Genomic DNA, 21,773 nt, shown 5'->3' on the forward strand with positions numbered 1-21,773 from the left:
GACATCTAAAAGCACTTGATGGGTGATAGACATTTTCCTCTCCTATTTTTTGGTCCCTGGCTTTGTGAATAGTTTTGTGATTTTGCCTTTGTGATTCTTGTGGTATATCTTTATTGTTAAGAGTTCAGAGGACGTTCTTCGGGGGCACAGTGGTTGTCTTAAAACAAACAAAAAAAGGCAGAGGTTAACTCAAGCTCCAGGAGCCTGTTGAAAACCCTGTAGAGAAACAGATGTCATAGCTGACAATTGACTAGAACTGATGAGACTTCTTTCAGCATTTTTGAAGTATTTCTGCATGATGTGGAATAGTTCTAAATTGAGAATTTTCTTCAGCTGATTGATTGGAGAAGTAGGGAGGCTGAGGATCTAAAACAAGATATATTTCATTTAAGCTACAAAGGCTCTGATCAGATTTTCCCGACTTATAAAACCAATATTGGGTTTAAGATAGTATTTAATTGTTTCATTAGCTTGAGAGCATTATATTCATTTCTCTCCTTGGTCTTTCTAGCATATAATATGAATAAGGATCCTTCACCAGGGAACTAATGTCAGTTTCCATGAAACTGACCAAGGTAAAGGCACTCCTTAAGATGGACATGACCCATGTTATTATTGGCATCTGTCTTGTCTCAAGAGACAGTGGAGTGTGTCTCCAAAGGTGAAGTCAAACCACTGCATTAGCAGCACTAAAGTGACCTCTCCGGGGTGCAGGGCTGGGCAGTGTGTATGGAGGTCCCGGGCTGCCCAGTCAACAAGACCTTTCTCTTGGCCTTACTGATATGGTCCATAGAAAAGCAGAGCAATATGTTTGGCACCAGCTTGGCTGCAGGAAGGAGGTGTACAAGGTGCCATCCAGCCATCTTAGAGACTCCACATTTGTGTAGGGTTTACTCCTTAGCCTTTTCTTCTCCCAAAGATATCCTACAAGGCAGTGGAGGTTTAAGATAAGAGTTTTCCTTCTTCTACATGGGCTACCTTCCCAGGTTGATAAGTCCCATCTGCCCCTCACAGCACATGCAAGAACCACCTTCCTGATCACAGGGCCCACTGTTGGTCTTATCTGCTCAGACCCACTGGCTACCTGACGTCCCATACATCCCTGAACATTATCCAGACTATACAGAATTGTGTACCCAAACACATCGCTTTCCACCTCACCTTCGGCATTATGATTCCTTTCAGATGCAGTCCAGCATTATCCCTTTATGTTGTTAAAAGTACATGTCAAGTTGTTCTTGAGCTATTTTGTTTTCTCGGTGTCTTCTGTTCCAGTTCAAAAGACATTTTCATGTGTTGCATGTGAGAAGAGCTTTTTTGTTTCATATCAAGGGAATGAGAGATGTTATAGGAGCCAGTTCTTTTTATCAGGCAGTGAACAGTAGTCTGTTCACAAAGGCATTCTTACTGAAATAAGAAATGTATTACAGCCTCCTAATATGTTGCAAGGAAACATTTTCTTAAAGGCATTAAGACATAATATACTAGGGTTGAGATAACCTCTGTGGCTTGCATCTTTGGGACAGTGCTTTGGCAGGAAAACAGAAAAACTGCCCAGATGGGAGATTGCATCTTTATAAAATACAATCCAGGTGAACATGCACCATTATATTGTTTTGGCTAGTGCTTCTTGGGCCTTTTTTGCAGGGCTAGTCCAAGTTTGCTTGTTTTTGCTGTCCTAAGAGAAATAAAATTCCCCAATGTCTTATTGTATCCTTAGCAATGTAACACCGAAACGTTAGCAGTGTAACAACGTAGCAACGTAACATTAAAAGATCAAGAGTTGATCGGAGTATATTTTCTCATTTTCATTTTTAATGCGTGGCACATCTTTACTTCTGTCTCTTTACAGATGTGTCTATCCCAAGGGCAACCCCTGGAACTTAGAAGGCTCTCAGTCTTGTCCCTTGAACTCCTGGAATATAAAATAGCTGATGAGGTGTTATCTTGCTTCTGAGTGTCTATTTTAGAAAAGCAGATTGGGCAGAATGTGTTGATAAAGATAACAGATTAACTTAATAGAAGAATTTAGGCTGTGTGGTTTTGGTCCTTCACCTGTATGCGCATCATGCTGTTGTTCAGGGATAGTTTATCAAATCAAAGAGTCATCTTAGGTACTTGCAAGATTGTAGCATTGCCAGATATATTGAATACACAAACTACTTTCATCTAAATAGCATAGAAATAACCGTAATTGTGTGGGCGTGAGTTTTTTCACCTAAATGTATGTTTTGGCTAATTGTTTAGTAATCTAACAGAAGTTATATGAACAAAGAAACTTGGAACAAACTGTAGAAACGTTCGTATTTGAAGCTTTATTTTTAAAGGGGGCAGAGGTTTTCTTAACAGAGGGATGTTTACTAATTCTAGGGTGAAATATAGCCTTGGACCTCTCTTCCTCCCTGCCCCCTCATTTCGGGCAGTAACAGAGATGCACATCTATGAGCAATCTAGTACATTTTCCCTCAGTTGTGCTTAACATTTGCAAAATGCTTTTCCTGTGTTTTTGTGATGTCCCACAAATGGATTTTGTGTCTGCACAAAACTGAGAAAAAAGAGCTTTTTGAAGGGAAATGGTGCTCCTGTCCCCCTTCTGTTGAGAACAACAAGCTCTCCATCACAGATCCTTCCACATGGCTGGTGTCTGTAATTGCAGAGTAGTATAAATTTGGTAGGCCACTCCCTGCTGACGTTAAGAATCGTTCCTACTTTTGCCCTTTTCCAGAATTCTGCATGTATTTATAATATTTATTTCCCGGTTTTCAGTATAAGCAATTAAAACCACAGCATTATAATATAATTGGGGAGAAAATAAGCAGATGAAGCAAAGCTGTCACTTGATCCAGTCCTGTCTTTGTGACAGTAGGCTCTAGACAATGTGCTACAGCCTTTCTGTTCTTCAAAAGCTTTTCTCCTGAAGCAATCTGCACACCACCAAGTATGTAGCTTACAAGCCACCTATCTGTGGCACTACCCAGATACCACAATAGCTTATATTACTTTATGTAGGCTATGAGTCCTCAAAGCAGTGTAAGCCTAAGTGAAATTAATTTTACCAACAATATAACCTAAATAAGTTCTATTTACTTTAGTAGAATTATTCCACTGTAGGCAGCTTGTTGAATTTGCTGCTACTTGTTCAGCATCACCAGGTAAAAATAAAAATAATTTACAACAGAACATTAATACCTTGCGATATAGTTGGGTTGAAAAGTATAGTATAGAATGTAGAGATGATGTCGTGAATAGCAATACAGTGGTGCCTCGCAAGACGAAAAGAATCCGTTCTGTGATTCTCTTCGTCTAGCGGTTTTTTCGTCTTGCGAAGCAAGCCCATTGACAGATTAGCGGATTAGTGCTATTAGCGGCTTTTAGCGGCTTATCAGCTTATTGGAACAGCTGATAAGCGGCTTAGCGGCTTAGAAAAAGGGGGGAGGGGAAAAAACCCGCAGGAACTCGCAAGACATTTTCGTCTTGCGAAGCAAGCCCATAGGAGATTCGTTTTGCGAAGCACCTCCAAAACGGAAAACTCTTTTGTCTAGCGAGTTTTCCGTCTTGCGAGGCATTTGTCTTGCGGGGTACCACTGTACAGATATTTATAAAAGTGTTGTCATGTGTGAGTATGCGATCACAGAGAGGCATTGGATTTATTTTGCATCTTCACACACAAACACTGTGTGGAGAGAGAGAAAATACTGTTTGTGAGATTCAATGGTAGCTCTCATGTATGTTAAATTGTGTGTGTGCAAAATTTACTAAGAGAAATGAATCAAGAACCAGGCATCATAGTTGAATTTATAAGGAATGAGCATTTGTTTTTCTTTTGGAACTTTAGAGGGGGGGAATGCATTGACATTTGAGATTACTGTATTTAAAAAGCTTGTGCAGGACAAGTCATTAAATGCCAATTCATATGTCAGGCAGACAGTGGCAGCTGCTTCTTAATGTGTGGCATTATCCAATATTAAATCAGTGGCAAATGGACAGTTTGATAGATACTGTCATCAATGCAAAGATTATTAAAATAGTTTTGAAACTCACTTTTAACTTTGTTTTAAGCTAAGTAGCATTTAGGCTTATGCAAGCTTACCCCCTCACAGCAACGGCCATTGCCTTTCCAGCTTTTAGCTAACAAAGCACAGGCCATCTCTGCTAGTTCTTTGGTGACAGTGTAAGCCTGTTTATGGTTTTCTATGCATATCATAGCCAAGGGTCTATGAACAAAATTTCCATTTGCAAGCACATCATTGTGGAATAGTACTCAGTGGTCTTTTCACTTTGATTGATGGTTTTGGTTTTGCACCATCTGGCTTCTGATAGGCTGCATTAATCATAACCCAGAGAAAGAAAACCAAGAAAATATATGCATTACTGTTTAATGTCTGTGCGTGTCAATGTCTAGGAGTGTTAATTTCAGTATATAACACTAAAAACATTTATATTGATAGATAAAAATTGGTTACATATGAAATTACTTATGCAGCCTATATAGAGAGTGATCCATTCATGTGTGTATATTTCACAGTAGTTCAGCAACTCAATTATGTTTCATTCAGGCTGAAATCCTCTACACACTTATATGGGGGAAAGTCCCAGATGTGGACTTTGCATCTGAGTAGATATGTGTAGGATTGTGCTGTCAGTTTTCTCCATTTCTAACACAAGAGATTATAAATGAATCTGAGCACGTCAAAATGACTGGGTGTATAATTAATATTAGGTTTCAGGTTACATTTTAGGCCACTTAAAAATGGCCTTTGGAGTTCAAAATTATTTGCTTTACGTTTTTTGTAAAACCACAAAATTGTGGCTTTTCTATAAAACCACTCCAAAACTGTGAACATGATTTTAAATCTCTTTAAAAAGATTCATCAGCTCTGTTTCAAATATGTACTATTTGTTCTTAGATATTAGTATCATCAAATACATGAATTTAATTTTCACATTCAGTTTATGAATATGATGAGTACTGTGAGTACTGTTACTTTATCATTAAAGCCTCCTATTTAAAACCAAATATTTTAATAGATTTTAGTTCATAGCTTAAAATTACTGTGTCAACATGTGATCAGGTTTGATTGAAGGAGCAAGTTACACCAGCAGAGTGTCAGATTTTTTTTAATGCTGCCATTGTGCTGATGAAACATCTAGATATGACAGCACAGGCTATTAAAAAAGAGAGACTCAGGGTGTAATTCAGTGTCATGCTATGGAAGATTCTGTCTGTGCAAGCATTTTAGCTTCCCAGCTGGAACAATCCTTCCTCTCCTCCCCTTGTATGCTGTTTTGTGGGTTCTCCTGATACCACCCCCAAGTCAGTTTTGGGGGCTGTGGGGAATTGCAGGTGGAGAAGCCCCATTGCAGAAGCAGAAGCCCTTCTGCAGGGCTTCTGCTGATGGGGCTCGTTAGGTGAAGCCTTAAAAGACTAGCAACCTAACCCTGCCCCACATATCAGTTTACCCCAAAAAAGTCATAATAAGCTAAAAAAAAACCTGCAGAACGGTGTTTCTGGAGCAAATAGCTTCTGATATTTAGAAATACAGTATAGCATAGACGTTCCTTAGTGTCTTTAATCCTTCATTTTTGTTTTTAAGTAACATATTGTGCTATGCACTGTGCTTCATTCATCTTGATTTGATTGGTTCTTACACCAGACTTGTGTCTAAAAAGGTAAAGGTAAAGGGATCCCTGACCATTAGGTCCAGTCGTGACCGACTGTGAGGTTGCGGCGTACAGCTTCTGGGTCATGTGACCAGCATGACTAAGCCGCTTCTGGCGAACCAGAGCAGTGCATGGAAACGCCGTTTACCTTCCCGCCAGAGTGGTACCTATTTATCTACTTGCACTTTGATGTGCTTTCGAACTGCTAGGTTGGCAGGAGCAGGGACCAAGCAACAGGAGCTCACCCCGTCGCGGGGATTCGAACCGCCGACCTTCTGATCGGCAAGTCCTAGGCTCTGTGGTTTAACCTACAGTGCCACCCGCGTCCCTGACTTGTGTCTAGGATAGTGCTTTTCTAGTTTTCCAGCTAGCGATCAGAGTCAGAGTGATAGAGAATGGATTCTTCTGAAAGGTGGTAGTTGGCACATGAGGACAATATATTGGTTGCTGTCCTTCCATTTCACACTCCCCTGCCCAGTGGTAGTCCTGCTTGTGTATTGGGATTAGCAGTGATCACCATGGTTGACATCTTGCTTGTGGTTGTCTGACTTTGTCAATGTGCAGGCCACCCACAGAATACTATGGATTTGATACAGAACTCCATTGCACTCAAAGAAGGAGTTTCTGTTCACAAAAAGGATCATTCCATGACTTGGAGCAGAACATTTGGCTCCAACCCCTTGATTGCTGTGGACAGCATAAATCTGGAAATATATGAAATGCTTTCAACCCTCTACAGTGCAATATAGCTTGATGCTGCTGGTGATCTAATACATAACACGAAGTTAAGCTTTTATGTAAACCTGCTTGCTTTATTACCTCAGGCATAGATTCCATCAAGTGAAAGCCACAGTACTGTATTCCGCAACATTTATGAGATGTCTCAATTAAAAAATTATATAAACTGGTGTGTGTAAAGATAAGAATTATCAAAATAATTATGCTTTTTAAGTTTCAGGTGTCTGGCTTTACTAGTACTTTAGCTAAGGTGGGGGGAATCCCAAATTATAAGCACTCTGACAAAGCTAGGAATAAACATTAAATTCCTGTGCATCAGAGCATTGCACTGGGCAACAAGTCACCTGGGAGTTTTACCTGTCTATGTTCATGAAGGCATCTTTCTTTTCCAGTTCCAAAGACATTTGTAGAAGTTTAAATGCTAAATTTCAAAGGCAGAAAAATAGAATTTGTACATACTTTCAAAAAAAATTACCGTATTTTTCGCCCCATAGGACGCACCGCCCTATAGGACGCACCTAGTTTTTTGGGGGGGAAATAAAGAAAAAAAATTCCCCCCCAGGCTGGCGCGGGGGAAGCCCGAGCCACAAGCCTAGGGAGCCGCACCGGTCTCCCCAGGCTTGCGGACAGCTGTGCGAAGCCCGGGCGCACTCTTCAGCGTGCCCGAGGCTTCGGAATGCAGGCAGCTCTGCGCAACCCTCCGGAGCCGGGCGTGGCTTGGCGCCGGAGGGTTGCGCAGGCTTCAGCGAAAGCTTGTATTCGCCCCATAGGACGCACACACATTTCCCCTTCATTTTTGGAGGGGGAAAAGTGCGTCCTATAGGGCAAAAAATATGGTACCTTAACACAACTAGGTGCAAATAGCACTCAATAGCACCTTGGCCCTGACACAATTCCGTTGATGGGGTGAAGCACAGTAAACTGTAAATAAAATAAATAAATGTGGAAGACTGAGTTTTGGGGGATGGAAGATGCATCATTTCAACTAAGCTACTTGGGGAGGTAATGCAAATGATGTAGTGCTTTGGCGAGATTTTCTCCCCAAACATCCCCAAAAAACCATCTGAAACTGTTTTTAAGCTGAGCAACCAGTGAGATCCAATACAAATTTCTCTGCCTTTCCTGCCTGTCTTCTTTCTTGCTTCAAAATCTTTGGAACATAACATATAACAAAAGAGAGTAGAAGGTGCAATCTACACATCTTCCTGCCAGCTAAAACAAAAATCACCAGGTCTAATCTTAGTCAAACTAGTCCTGACAGGGTATATTTTAGGGTAAATATTTATCAGGTTTACTCGAAGACATTTGGCATAGTCTTCATTATAATTAAGTCGTGTAGTTTGGGACAAAATAAATGCTGCCCTAGGAAGCTATCGAGAAATTGGAACAACCAGTTGCTGACAGAGCGAAAACAAACAAAGCCAGGTTGGCTATTCTGCACACTCGCTCCCATGATGACTTAATGGCCTTAATTTTAACATATCTGGAGCCTTGATTTATTGGTTCTAAGATGTGCTGGATTCCTTAATGATTCTGTGCAAAAAGGGGGGGTATGATCCTGCAAGATACTGTGATAGATCACAGGCATATTGAGACATTTTTTACATGCAAGACTCCCTACCAAATGGCACCCAGCAGTTGCAATTTGATACAGCTTCAATCTGATCAAGATGGAATGAGTTAATGGGTTGGTAATGAATTTTGTTCAGTTTACTTTTCTAAGAAAACAGACCTAATTCATATTCTTTGGACTAATACATAGATTGAAATACGGGGGGGGGGCTGAAAAAATATAAAAACCATATATTTTGGGAGGGAATATGTGTAAATGTTAGCTGAAAATATATAAAATTGTGCATTTTAGTGAAAATACTGCATTTGTGTGCATTTTTAAAAAATGAGGAAATAGAAGGAACCTATGTTTGAACACATGCAAAACTGACATAGACCAAAAATAGACTGATCCATCCACCCCTACCATTAAATAATTACAAGCAGCTATGGTTCTGAAGGCCTTTTTCTTCCTTACCAAATTGTTCAGGAAAGTTGGTGCCTCCTAAGAATTATGAATAAGAAAGAAGATTGTGGTCTTGAATTTTAAATGCAAGACAATATGCTAAAGTTGATACTCAGTACCACACTCTTTATATCACCTGCTCAGGGTCAGGCCCTACCATGAGGCAGAGTGAGGCAGCTGCCTCAGGTTGCAAATTCTGAGAGTGGAAAGTGGTTAGAAGGGTGTGCCCACACCTGCACAAAGTGCTTTGGAAAGGTGGTGCAAGGACTCTGGCAGCATCCACACCCCATCATGGCAGGGTCCTAGAGTCCTTGCGCCTCCTTCTCAAAGCCAGGCAAGTATTTATCAGGCATTGGGGAGGAGGAGGGAGGACTCTAGGACCCTTCTGTAGCCCTTGTTCCACCTTCCCAAAGCTGGACATGCAGCCCTCCGCCTTGCAGGGGGCTGGTTCTGGGGATATACATGTCCATGTCTACCCACAGAACCTAACCCTCACATAAGATGCAAGGCACCTGTACTGATATTTTATTTTAAATAAGAAATATGCAGAAAATAATTAGAATGAAAGTTCAGTTATTTAAAAACAATATATTAATAATGCAGAGGTACACATTATATAGAGTTTGCATACAAACAGGTATAAAACAAAACCATCTAGAAGATACAAAGCAGCTGTGGTGTAGTGGTTAAGAGCAGTAGTCTCGTAATCTGGGGAACCGGGTTTGCGTCTCCGCTCCTCCACATGCAGCTGCTGGGTGACCTTGGGCCAGTCACACTTCTCTTAAGTCTCTCAGCCCCACTCACCTCACAGAGTGTTTGTTGTGGGGGAGGAAGGGAAAGGAGAATGTTAGCCGCTTTGAGACTCCTGAAGGGGAGTGATAAAGCGGAATATCAAATCCAAACTCTTCTTCTTCTCTTCTTCTTTATAATCTTGCCATTCATTATTACTGTACAGCAACATAAGTCGGATTTCAGTGTTGGACATTGTTACTGCTAAAGATGCTGTGTTGTCTATAATAATAATATATCCTTATGAATTAACAATGATTTCTCTGTTGGGAACTGATTCTGGTCTTATTAACTGCCTCAAGGTGAATTAAGTATAGAAAATATAACCCTCGTTATTAACTTGTTTTTCTTTCTCATAACCTGTGAGTTTCTCCAGTGGGAGTTTTTTGGATGGAAAAAATGGAGGGAGGATAAACAATGAAAGAAATAAAATTCATATTTTATGGTGTCTATCATTTTGGGGCTTGCAGAGATGTTATCAGATCTGTTGGCTTTGTTTGCAAAGCATCCCATTCATAAATTATATTTGATGAAGGCAGAGAAAAATTTATGTAAGTTGTTGAGTGAGCCAGTGACATAGAGGACAGAGTGCAAGGCATGAATCGAAATCTCAACAGGAAGTGATCTGACCATGACAAGGAACTGATGTCAATATCCCCCACTTTCAGATCACCCTCTCATGCCCAGTTGAGAAAGCAAGGTCCACAGTGTGGACTGCCACATGTGTTGGGCCGGTGACATGTTGGGACAATCTTGTGGTCATCATGGTAGCCATGAAGTCATAAGCCACCCCAAAGCCAATCGTCTTGCTGTGGATATTGAAGTCCCACAGAACCAGCAGCCTGGGAGTCCTCAACACCTCTGACAGCAGCTTTGTCAGCTCAGGCCAGGAGACTGCTGGGCAGTAGCCAGTTTCTGTTCAAAAGTGGGATATAAATATTACAATTCAGATGTATAAGCCTCAGCTGAAAGATATTACTAGGCGTCATCTAGATTACAATTAAGGCATTTTACAAAATGGTGGAATATGCTATCTTCCTTTCCCCCTTGACCCCCTCTCTTTTACCTCTCTCACCTACCCATTCCTAATTCTTATGTTGTCTGTACATTTAGCACCTAGTGGAAAAGTGGGGGAGCTACAGTATTCTCCACACTACTTTTTTCTACATGGAGGGAATATGTTTATCTCACTTCTGATCCTCTTTAGACTGTGAAAGAGCTTCAGCGGCAAGTGCTCAAAAGCTGGCTCACATAATTCCTTAGACTTTTTGTTCAGAATCCATATTTCAGTGCAGAAAAAAACACTGGGATGCATCTTAATCCTGTAAGCACCTCATGAGGTGCGAGAGAGGAGACCTCTTGGAGTCTGCCTGAGGCTTCAGGAATGGTTTTGTGGCATCTCTGCGCACACTGCATGGTACCTGGGTCTGCAGAACTTCGTGAATAGTCGGTTTATTTTTCAGAGCTCCTCTAGAGCCATAACTATCCCGAGTCTTCTGATGCAGTGCTGTTATGTTCTGTGACTGTGTGACAGTGCAGTCACATTTCTCTTTTGAAATGAAAGATCACAACCTCAGCTCGGTAGAAGTCAAGTCAGTTCTTTACGGATGAAAGCACAGGAATTGTTTGTTCTTCATGGCAAAGATCAAAGGAATATTTTAATGGTAAAACACAAACCTTCAACCTCAGCTCATTAAAATGAATTTGCCTTTTCACTCTCAAACCCTGCTGCTGCACAGTGTTTGTTTTACAGCATAATACGTGACACAGAGAACACTTGGGGTCTACATAATTTGACCTTGAGTATACATTACTTGAACTAACGTCTACTAAGCATGCTCCTTCATAGCCCCCATGTATTTCAATGGGAGGTGCAAGATGGTTGGATTTACCATCTGCAATAATCGAAATAATTTCCAAATTCCAATCGAGGGACTTGAGTGGAGCACTTATAACCCAGCAGCAGATTTCTGTGTGCAAGTATGGTATTGCAGTAGATTTTTTTTAATAATAGGTTTTATCTTTATCATAATTATATTGCTATGTAGTTAATGTGCTTCTTAATATTAACATTGCACACTAATAGATGTTATTAGGTTGTGAAATGAATAAAACTTAACTGGTCTTTGAAAAATAGAAGGAAGTTCAAATGCACATATATTATTGAGATTAATGTTATATAACATCTGGGACACCTGATCACAATCTTTCCCACTACTGTGAAATGTATAGTAATCCCTCCTAAATTTACAGCTATACATATACAAATTTATTAAAAACATTCTCCTCTTTTTCCCTTTCTTTTTGTGGATGTGCAAGTGGCCAGTCTGCACTCCCCCTGCTCCCGCCTTACATGTGTCTTACAGCTCTTTTTCATCTTACTCCATAGCAGCTTATACTACACTGGTTTCTGAATCAGGCCTAATTCCTCATATCAATTTCCTTTTTGTATTTAGGCCTCATTTTTTGGCCTTCTAGCAGTTTAAGTTTTTTAAAAGATGAAAATTTTTACTAGGAGAACTACAGCTGAAATAAAGACAAACTGAATGTTTCTTCTCCTTTGTCTTCAAAAGTAGTGCTTTCTTATCGGCTGAAACGATTCCCCAATTGAATGCCCTAAAGCTACTAGTTTTCCATTTCACACTGCCTAGCACATCTCTGGTGATAAGTGAACACAACAAACATTAGTAGTAGGTTCAGTGCTTTAGTGTTAAACCAGAAATGCAAGAAACAATACTTTGCAAACACGTGTCATGCATAGAAAAGTTGAGTTTGCACAGTGTTCTTCTGTGTGGACACTGCCTGCTGCACTGTTCCATAGCAGTTCCCCTGTTCCTATTTGGACTTGGTTTGTAGAGATTCAGTGTTGTCCTAGGTACTGTGGTTCCAATATATCAGGAGGACACCATCCTCTGTAATGTGTTTGTGTCTGCTACCTTCTGTTGCTCTGTTGTCACTGTGTTTCTCATTTTTATGTTCTCAGTCAGATGGGTAGGCCTGCCAATCCCATTGTAATTTCTTTCATCTTGTTCTCATCATGTGCCGCCTTTGTGAAACCCCATTCTAAGTAATTTTTGGAAGTATGGACTTCTTTCATATATTGAAAAATCTAAGTGCAATCAGGAAGGCAACTGTGATCTTTAGGCAAAAGAACATGTTGACAGGAATGGTAATGTTTAACTAATTCCTGCTTCTCATGGGGTTATTTAGGAAGGTCTGTTAAAGCTAAATATTCTTTCAGAATTACAGCAGAGAACAGGAGTCTTTATTTTAATTGAGGGCTGGATAAAATACAAACTAATTAACCCCAAATAAGCTTCCTTGTTTGCCCCCCTTTTTAAATGAACTTGGGGTGCTCAGTTTTGCAATTTCAATCATATTTTTAGATTGCATTTTAACACCATCTGCACCTTGAAAAAGATGGTAATATCTTGCACAGTTGGAAATACTTGTTAATGAATACTTGGGGGGAGGAGTATGAAGGGATAGATATAGTCCAGCTAATTAAGTTAAATTATAAACAACATACAGTGGAGAAGATTATCTATTTGTCATTCTACTTTACCTGCTCTACTTATTAGATATATGTAACTGCTGAAGATAGACACACTCATAGGATTACAATGTCAAACTGCTGTCTGGCTTTCCTTTTCTACTTTAAAGAGCTGCTTTATAACAGAACCAAATCAAGAGGCTGCTGCTGCTGCTGCTGCTGCTGCTGCTGCTTCTTCTTCTTCTTCTTCTTCTTCTTCTTCTTCTTCTTCTTCCCCTCCTCCTCTTTTTCTCAGGTTTAATGGTATTGCAAAGTCACTTCTGTAAATATATTTTTTACTGAAGATACTTGGATCAGAAGTATTCTTCACCACTAGTTCCTATGGTGGCTGGTGCACTTTGGGACTGGTAAGGTAGAAGGCAAGGAGAAGTAGATGGAAACAGAACCAGTGACAGGCGCATGTTCCAGAGCTCATCCATTACATTGAAAAGTCGTGAGAATGAGCTCTGGCTCAGATTAAGTTCTGTGTGTACTTGTGCAGCGGATCCACCATATCTGATTTAAAAAAAATCATTTATTTGCTAACCGCCCCCTCAAGCACAGTAGAATATATTGTCACCCTTCCTTTCCTTGTTGTTCTATAAACATTTTATTTATTGTCAAATACTGAGTCAGCTGCTGCCTCCTAGAGAGCATTATAGAAAAGAATTGGCCTATTTTACTGCTAAAGCTGTCAAAACAATATGAAATTTAGTTTTGGGGTTTGTCTTTGTTTGGGGGCATGTACTGGGCCAAAATTACTGTCATAAGTATAGCCTTTTGACTGATTGACAATACAGTATCTGAGAAGTGATGTGGGCTCTCATAATAATGTGACATTTTATGAGCAGTTTGACTGCTTTCATTACCTGAATTTATACCTGGATTTCCATATTAGAGCTGCTCAAGATAGGAGTGCTGTCAGGACAGAGTTTGTGGGACTGTTTTGAAATCATTGTTGCTGTCTCTAATAAGATGAAGACACAGCACTGATAAATATTTTAATTGCAGAGAAAAAACAGTTGATATTAATTTGTAGGTCATTGAAGAAGAAAAGTTTACAGGTTCATTTCAAAAGATATGCAAGCAAATGTTGAACTTGTTTCTCTTGTGTTGTTATTGTTGTATAAGTAACTTTAATTAGAACATTTCTAAATACAACGTCACTGGGAGCTAATATTCCTTTTTTAAAAAAACTAAGAACAGTTTTTCAACAAAATCTCACAGATTCGTTTTCAATGTTTGGAGGAGGTGTGGAGGAAGACTTGTTTACTTTTTCAAAGAATGTGTTTTCTCATTTATAATTGAATATTAATATTTATCATTTTTTATTGTACCACTGCAGCATATTACATTTAAAATATTGGTATGTCCTTTCATTTAGACTGTTCCCATTTTTACATAAGCTTGTTTTGGCCATGTTGTGGTGAAATTTTTGTGTTTACAGCTCAAAATACATAAATCCTAAATATTTTATTTTAAATAAATGCAATTCCACTACTAGGTAGGTTACCGTCTGATATAGTTATATCCAACCCAATGATATTTGCTTTTTTAAAAAAGTACCTTTGGAAATTACAGTTTACATCAGTTCCATTGCAATTGATTAGGCTCTCTTACAAATATATGTATGGCACTTTGAGTGTTATTCTGTTACCTGTGCTACATCGCTGTTAATTTAGTTCAGTAGTCCATGTGTGATGGAAAATGTAGCATCAGTTTTCTCAAGTTTAAATGTTAAAGATTAGTATATCCTAGTCCCATGGGGACAATTCACAATATCAGAAAATTGGCACTGCTTGCTGTGAGCTAAGTGTTCATTACTTGGTTATCAGCTATCTCTTCATAGCTTAAAGAAAAGGGCGGGGGGAGAACATGTAAGCCAAAAACTCACTGTGACTCATGCACGGTCTGTGAAACCATGGTTTCCTATGGTGTCTGAACCCAGTGCTTTTGAGATTAAACATTATAATCAAAAAATTTAGTAGATGTTAGTAGAAAGAAATTCAAAACCAACAATAGCACAATAGCTTTATGAGGATCTACTGAAATAGTAGCATAATAGTTTTAGGAAGACCTGCTTCACAATATGCAAGTTTTTATGTTTATCAGAATTCTTCTTGAGATCTGAAGTTGTGCAAAACAAAACAAAAAATACACTAAAGCCAAAAAGGATGTGGAAAAAATATATATTTGGTGGGCTTAATGGAAAAGCCTCAGTCTACAGATTACATTTATGATAGGAAAGCTGCCATTTTTCCTTGCTTGTAACATGTGGCCACCTCCAGCTCCCATTGCCCAACCAAGGACCTCAACTATCATTTTCACCATAGAAATTGACAAGAGAAAATAGCTTTTTTTCTAACCTTGTAAGTTAAATATGTCTGGAAAAGACTTGTGTTAGCACCAGGAGCTGTTAAAATAATGGTACCATAACAATTGAGGCCCATTTTGTAAGCGCCAAGTAGTTTGTATTAAGCTACCTTAATCTTTCATACAGGCTTTTGTTAATGTGTTACCCAGCGTTCTCAAATGGCCTTTGCTGCTTATCAGTTTTCTCCATTCTTCTATAATACCACTGAGCATGATAGTCAGGTAAATGACCAAGATTTATCAGGCTGCAGCAATGGTGGTCTTGCTGTCTGATCAAGGCAGACTAAAATGGTTCGTGTTACAATAACCCGCTGCAGATCTTTCAGGAAGATACAGAAAGAATTCATTCTCTCTATTTTTAAATAGCTTGTTCCATTTCCTCAGTTAGATGTCCTCATTGAATAGTGTGGAATGGAATGAGCCCCTACAGAGACCAGTGTATACATTTTTAATTACTTGCAGTCATTGTTTGTAACTGCTACCCTTGCAGGCTTTTTGCCTGAAGAAATAATACTTGTGTAAATTTAGACCACCTTTTGGACGTGCTACCATTGCCTTGAGTAGGAGAAGGGTATGTAATACCACAGGCCATGTTTCTCAAACTGGTCTTTTTCTGTGGCTGTAGATGACACTGCAGAATGCTTGCAGTAGAAATATGTAGAATGAAAAGGAACAGATTCAGGTGAATGAAACTGCATAATTAAATGTTATGAATGATATTTGCATCATATATATATGGAATTTTCTGTCTGAGAACAATTTATAAGTATCATATTTTACCAATATTTGAGACCAGTTCCCTGATTTCCCATGCATTTCTCTGTGTAATAGAAGGGTGGTATAAAAATAAAAACAACAATAAGCAAGTGGGACAGAGCTATATCAGCAGTGGGTGCATCTATGCTCCTGCTGCAGCCAAAGCTGAGTCTTGGGATAAGGTCATAAGCCTTGAAAAAATTCATTTCACTGTATTAGTAACTTCTCTAGCTCTGTATGACAAAATCTCCCTCTTGGACTGTTAGTAGCAGAGCACAACAATGTGATCAATACAGCTGACCTGGAAAAATATTGAGGGGGGTTATTATTAGTTGGTTTGGGAGATAGAGTAAGGTTACCAGATTTTTTTCAATGAATCTGGGGACACTTTTCAACTTCAATAGGAATGATAGGATTTTGTCAGGGGACTGATTTGTAAATCCAGGGACTGTCCTCGGGAAACAGGGACATCTGGTAACTTTAAGATAGAGGGAAGACATCACTGTGATGCTTTGTAAAGGATCTTGAATTGGCAAATGCAGGGTGTGGGAGTTTTCCAAGTCTGTTATATCATCCCTGTGGCTGCCTCTTATGTAGTTTGAATTAATACAGCATGCACCAGAATTTTCTTGTAGTGAGTAATTTTTCCAACCATGGAATCTTAAATTGAGGTGATGAAAGAAATCTGTCATGAATATCAATCCACCAAGCATTGATAAAAAGTTTAAGGTTTCCTTGACTAATGAGGTGTGAAATTTATTGTCATGCACCACAGTGTTCAGAGTAAATGTTCTATTTCACTGGCAATGTTCTGCAATGGGATCCAGTCATACACTGGAAATAAATAAAATAAAATACGCCTATGTAAGCCTAGTCCCTTAAAAAAAATTACAATGTGTTATCTACATCGTCATCATCCAAAATACCATGATTGTGAAAGCAGGAATTCAACTTCTTTGGGTTTAGGGGGCTGATTAGTTTCCCAAATGACAACCCAAAATCATTTATAGTGTTAAGACCTACCCTGCTGTGGTGGGTCTTAGTTTCCATTTGGAAGTTGCATTGCAGTTAGTTTATTTCAACATGAGAGAAGTGAGGATTTCAGTCTATTGAATAGAATCTTGATTTACAAACAAGACTGGGGTTGGAATTTGATGTTATGGCAACCACGAGTCTGATGCAGAAAACATCAGCCCTCTGTTGTCTCCTCCGTTCTCCCTTGTAATGTCTAGTCATATTCAAGTATGATGTCATCAGGCTGCACGTTTTCCCCAGCCACTACGCATCATTCGCTGCCCCTTGCCAGGGCAGGGAAAATTATCGTGTGGAGACATGTTATGCGTTCAGCCTCCCTAGATGTTACAAGCCAAAGGGGAGGAAAGAAAAATGGATGGCTGTTTTGGATGGCAGCTTTGTGTTTGCTGTAATGTCTAGTTCAAGCCTGAGGAAGTATGAGGCAGGTTTGCACCCTACCGTTCTGAATGCTTTAGGGATTTCTGTGTGCAAGTTTTCTCCATTCTTGCTCAGCAACTACTTGGGGGGGGGGCACTTTGATGGAGGTGTGGCGCGCTACCTATCTCCCAGTGTGAACTGCCAGCAATTTTTGCTCCAATAGCTACTACCCTTGCTCTCAGTCACAAATCCCTCTTTTGTCTCTAGGTTAGCAATTGCATGAAAGCAAGCTGTTGCTATTCAGAGGGCCAAGTTTGGCCTTAGAGCCGATCCTTGTCCTACATCGTCAGTGGGAAACCTCTGGCCTTTGGGCTAAATTTAATGCTTAGAGCAAGCCCCGCTAGGATTGGCTGGACTAGGGCTTTGAAGCTGAGCTGCAAAGGAAAAATAGGAAGTTCACCTAGAATGTGTTCCCAGTTCTTTCCTTGACATTGATGGCAATGTCATGATTATGTCAGGTGACTGACAGGTCTACAATCCCAACAGCAAATATGATTGCTTATAAAGCTGTGTCTCCACTGGAAATCTCAAGAAATAAGATGATTTCTCCGCAATACACAAATATATATGTTCAACATTTCACGTGCCTTACATATACCACACTAAACTTCGTAACTCATGAAATGGCCCTTGGATAAGAAGAGAGAAGTGTTAGCATACTCAAAATGTTGTCTCTCCTTTCCCTCTCCCCCATCTCTCTCTCACACACAAATGCACATGTAGATTTCAGCTATAAATCTCAGAATAGGATGGAAAGGAAACCTCATAATATTGAGAAGAAATGCTGTGTTTGTGAGAGGGAAAGGGTGGTGATTGTGGTATTGTTAGTGGTAAATTAAGGTTACAGACCATTTATATTTCTATAAAATCGGGGAAAATGTGAAAAAAGGTTTTGATATAAGGTTACAGAATTTGTTTATAAAAGTTAATGAACATTAAATAACTTGCAACACATGGAAACTGAAAGAGTGAATTATTTATCTACATTTACACCCCACATTGCAACTCTCCATGTCTCCAGGGCGGCTTAACTGTTAAAAAGGAAATTTTAAAATGCAGTGCAATGAATGTAACACTAAAATAAAACTAGCAAAACCAGTAGATTAAAAAAAAATCTCAGAGAAGCACAACAGAGTAACAACACTACTCCCAGCTGCTTAACAGATAAATGAAGTATCTATCTTTATTTTTTTGATATTGCTTGATAAGAAGAGGCTAGGGAAAGCATATTTTCAGATTCCCCAGGTTTCCCTACAGAGTTTTAATTCCTTCTTCTTTAGTTCTGCATAACACCAGGCTATCCAGCAAAGTAAACGTTCCACCCTTATCTTGCATGCCAAGCTGACTTCAGCATCTGAGAAGCTTAAGAACTCGATACATCAAATTACCCTGCTCGAACTGTTGTTTAGTGCAGGCCATTTTGTCCTGTCATCCTTGTGACAGGATGTCAAAGCTTTGCTTTCTGTTGCCAGCATCTGCAGGAATCTGATATGCTACCTCCTCATTACACAGGGGACAAACATCAAGCAATGGTGATGGAAACCAGCAAGTCAGACAGCTGCAGGCACTGGAAACTTCTGCTGCTGGACTGCATCAGCCTTGTGCTAGAAATAATTTTTCCCTCTCTCAACTTCTTTATTCAATTATGTTGGCTTTTTTTTAACATTCTGCTTTTCTTACAACAGCTTCATTTCTTATTGCATGTTTTTTATTGTACTAAAAGCAAACAGAAAAGCATGCAAAACTTCGAAGATTTTTCTGAGAAATCATAATATATTCTGCGGCAGCAACACCTATCTCTTTGTTCAGCCACTTTATTGAGCCAATGCAATCTTTTCTCATAATATATAAGAGCTTTCTAGAAGAAGAAAAACCAGATGATCCTGTTAAGGCCTCCCACTTACAAGCATGAATCTGGGAGAGAGAAAAATAAGAGTCTTTTTACTCTTCTTTATGATTTACCGTATTTTTCGCCCCATAAGATGCACTTTTTCCCCTCCAAAAATGAAGGGGAAATGTGCCTGCGTCTTATGGGGCGAATGCAGGCTTTCGCTGAAGCCTGGAGAGCGAGGGGGGTCGGTGTGTACCGACCCTTCTCGCTCTCCAGGCTTCAGGAAGCTCTGCGCAACCCTCGGGAGACCGGCTCCGAGGGTTGCGCAGAGCTGCCTGCAATCCCGGGACCAGCGCAGCTCTGCGCGGCCACCCAGAGCCGGGGGAGAAGCTCCGACCCCGCTTCCGGGGGCCGCGCAGAGCTGCCTGCAATCCCGGGACCAGCGCAGCTCTGCCCAGCCACCGGGAGCCGGGGGAGAAGCTCCGCCCCGCTCCCGGTGGCCCTGCAGAGCTGCCTGCGGTCCTGGGACCAGCGCAGCTCTGCGCCGCAATCCCGAGCGGGGCGCTAGGTCCCGCCCCGCTCGGGATGGCGGCACAGAGCTGCCTGCCGTCGCGGGACTGGTGCACTTCTCCCCATCGCCAGCCCCACAAGCTCGGGGGACAGCGGGGAGGCAGAGCGTTCCTTCCCACTGTTCCCCGACCTGGTTCTTCCAGCCCCGCACCTGGGGGCGGGGGGAAAATAATTTTTTTTTCTTTATTTCCCCCCCAAAAAACTAGGTGCGTCTTATGGGCCGGAGCGTCTTATGGGGTGCAAAATATGGTAACAAACTTACCAAAACACCCATTTCATCAAGCAGTATTTAGTATAATAAACACTAGTAAAAAAACTCTTCCAGTCTTCTATTTTATTAATTTGTTCAAGGTCTCTTTCTCGTTAACATCCACGTTTATCTTATGCCTTACATACTTAATCACCGAATCCTAGAATATTGTTTTCTTTAAAATACTTCTAATAGGTTTTTAAGTTATCTGTAAATACTTTACTTAGTCAGCCTCCTTACCTGCCCAGAGAACTATTTTCATTGCAATCCTAGCCATATCTACTTAGAAGTCCTAGTTAATGAAGTGGGCCTACTCCCAATAAAGGCTTGCCACCTTTATTCTTTTCCCTTTTTAAATCCTCAAACAGCTTGTTTGTGTTTAAAGCTACACTTAAGTGCTTACCCCTAACCAACTAGGAGGAAGTTTTACAATTACTCAACATTGTGGGCAGGGGTCTTTCCCATGGATTCAGCCCAGCCCTCCCAGGTAACTAGCTCTTATTCATGTTGCTGGGTCATTTAAACAATCTTTCAGCCATGCCAGAGCAACTTGCATAAGCAGCTCCCCTGAGCCTTGAAAAGCAATTTTAAAAGGTACATCAGAAAGAGGCCAAATCAGCTGCTAGAGGATAAGGGGAGGGGCATGTGCCTTGAGAGCAAAGGCAAGTGACAAACCCATTGCCCAATCAGCTGCATTGATGCGCATGCCGGTCCTGCCTGCTCTGAAGCTCTCAATAATGCAAACGAAAGCAAAGCATCTATTGACTTCTTGTCATGATTTTAGTCCGCATTGTTATTTTGTTTTAGGTTTTTGTAGTTTGCAGGCTATATAGTTCTAATTACACAAGCTACTTATGATCCCTAGAGTTGTGCTCGTACTTTTTGACAATCACAGTTAGAATGGATATTGGGTTTTCGAAAGGAACAGTTTGAGGAGGAGTCATCTGGTGATGTTAAGCTGGCTGGTTTGAGGAAAGTCATAGTACCGAATGGCCATTTCTCGTGGCAGGTATTATGGCTCTTTTCCTACAGATAATGTTCATATTCCATGCCTTTTTTTCTATAAAGGAAAGAGAAAGAGAAAGGTTTAAGGGGCGTAAATCAGGAGATAGATGGAGTAAAAGTGGCCAGAATGTTGCAGTAGTCATATGAACCAAGCATTCCCAGGTGCAGTGTACAGCAGTACAATAGATCAAGTATTTTATTGTGTTGCCCATTCTAGTGTTCATAAAACCATTTATTTATTTGTTTTGTTCATTGCCAGTTTTGAAATAACAAATTAGTATAGCAATCTTTCCCAGTTGGCATCTGTATTGGAATTGTTTTTGGATGTTTTAATTCTGTTATTGCTTGTGTGTTTGCTGCCCTTGGCTCCTTTGGGAGGAAGGGCGGGTTATAAATTAATTAATTACTAGTTCCCAGAATATACCAAAGATTGTGATTAAACAGTAAAGCCACGAGGCAAAGTACAGAAGTGATTTGCAGGGAGAGACTAAAAAGCCAGGCAGCAAGAGTTGTTTCCTGCATGGAACAAAAGTATACATCGTATCAGCAGTAAAAAAAGACCAACTCCAAACCAAAAGGCTTCAAAATGCTTCTGACCTATCCAGCTCGTTTTCTCTTGCGCTCATTTCCTAATTTGCTCTTCCACATGTTTCAGTATTAGAGACAATTTATGGAAATGACGCCTCAGGACCGTGACCCGTTTTGTGTGGATGTCAGACTTCTATCTGATTCCTGCTGTCTGCTTTTGCAGCCTTCCTTAGATCAAGCTTATATTTATGGAGTGTTTGGTGTCTGAGTT

At 40.2% G+C, this 21,773-nt stretch overlaps 1 protein-coding gene and 1 long non-coding RNA gene across 8 annotated transcripts in view; one reads left to right on the forward strand and one right to left on the reverse strand.

Moving 5' to 3' along the window:
• The window catches only part of CDKAL1 (CDKAL1 threonylcarbamoyladenosine tRNA methylthiotransferase), a 229,161-nt gene that overhangs the window by 177,925 nt on the left and 29,463 nt on the right, over nucleotides 1–21,773 (forward strand). The gene's annotated exons all lie outside the window — the stretch shown is intronic.
• LOC309539174 overlaps nucleotides 19,972–21,773 on the reverse strand; it is a 101,851-nt gene continuing 100,049 nt past the window's right edge. For 3 of the 4 annotated variants that reach the window (XR_014222730.1, XR_014222731.1, XR_014222732.1), the window contains one exon: nucleotides 19,976–21,029. This is a non-coding gene — a long non-coding RNA (uncharacterized lncRNA). Of the gene's footprint in view, nucleotides 21,030–21,773 lie in introns of all 4 variants that reach the window. The other variant, XR_014222729.1, reaches the window with a different exon arrangement.

Source organism: Podarcis vaucheri, assembly GCF_965113315.1.
Source record: "Podarcis vaucheri genome assembly, chromosome: 8".
NCBI classification, from domain to species: Eukaryota; Metazoa; Chordata; class Lepidosauria; order Squamata; family Lacertidae; genus Podarcis; species Podarcis vaucheri.